Source organism: Peromyscus maniculatus, chromosome 3 (assembly GCF_049852395.1).
Source record: "Peromyscus maniculatus bairdii isolate BWxNUB_F1_BW_parent chromosome 3, HU_Pman_BW_mat_3.1, whole genome shotgun sequence".
In the NCBI taxonomy this organism is placed as follows: Eukaryota; Metazoa; Chordata; class Mammalia; order Rodentia; family Cricetidae; genus Peromyscus; species Peromyscus maniculatus.
The window spans coordinates 158,279,038-158,280,600 of record NC_134854.1 but is presented as its reverse complement, the minus strand read 5'-3'; positions in this window follow the sequence as shown (position 1 = coordinate 158,280,600).

Below are 1,563 nucleotides of genomic sequence, written 5' to 3'. Positions count from 1 at the left end.
GATCCAGACCAAGAATCTGTATATCCTCAGTCCAGATCTGTATGTCCAATCACCAAGTAGCCATTGCCTTCAAACTCACTCTTTCCAAAATAAACTATTTTACTCTTAAATGTGTTTCTTTGCCTGCATTTTATGAGCTCAGTTGGGACAACTCTGTTCTTAGTTGTCCACTACTGAAACCTTGGAACATTCTCTTCTAACAATTCATCAAATACTGCTTCTTCCTGTCACTACTCTGAGTTGTAATAATCCATGCCTTGCTTGTTATACTGCACTTTATACTTAGAACCATGGTCTCCTGTGATTTTCTATGCCACGTTATCCTGTTTTGCATTTTTTTCCTTTTGATAATCTGGTTTGTGTCCCTTAATCTATAACACAAATATCATTTTTGATGGGAAGAAGTATAAATTAATCGCTATTTCCACCAGGAGAAACCATCCTCACTTCCTGAGAAGAGCACCAGAAACTTCAAGCAGGGAGAGTGAAGCAGTTCACCCATCATCATGAAAAGTCTGGTCGGCCTAGAATGACATCACCGTAAAGTCAGCACCGTAAAGTCGGGTGTTGGCCTAGAATGGCAATTATAAAAGAGTTTCCAAACCTTGATGCATGGCTGCTTCTCCTTTTTTCCTTTGGTAATCAGGAGGACACAATCTTGTGTGTCATCCGGGTCATATTTTTCCCTCTATCACTCACCTTTGTCCTTTTGTTAACAAAAACCAAGTGGGAATTCATCTCTACATTCTATATCCTGTTTATTTTAAAGCATATGAGGAGTGTAACCTTGCAGGCGAACTTGGCTATCTGTAATTTTCTACTCTGAACTTGTATTTTGGACAGAGAAGAAAAGGTAACCGAATGGGTTTAGTGTCTTGTATTTGTTTGTTGCTAGACTTGAAGTGCTTCTAAAAACAAACCACCAGATCTATTTCTAACATCTACTACTTTTTTGTGAAATTAAATTATGAATGATAATGACATTCATTCATGGTCTCATGAGGCCAAAATTCTATGTGTGTGTACACATGTGTATGTGTGTGAATGTGTCTGTGAGTGCATGTACGTGTATGTGCATATGTATATGTGTATGTGTGTATATGTGTGAATTTGTGTATATGTGTGTGTGCATGTGTGTGAATGTATGTGTAGATGTGTATGTGTGTGTGTATGGAGTGTGTATGTATATGTGTGGGTATGCTATGTGCATGTATGTGTGTATGATTTTGTCTGTGACGTGTATATGTCAATGTGTTCAGCTCGTTGCTTCCTGCCTAGTCCTCTGTTCTTACCTCTCCCAGAGCACTCAGGTCTTCTATGCTGACCAGGCTCACTTGTGACACAGCAGAAAGGACCTGATGAAACCTTTAACTGGGACATGTGTGACAGTTCTTCACAGAGTATTTGCACTTTGAGAAATCAATGAGGTTGTGCATGACAGAAAAAGAAAAAGTGGAAGAGGATTTGAGGTTGGGTGTTTAGAACCATTTCACTGGGACTGTTCATTGCAGAGACAAAATTCCCACACACTATACTAATAACTAAGCTTGAGCCGATGAGATG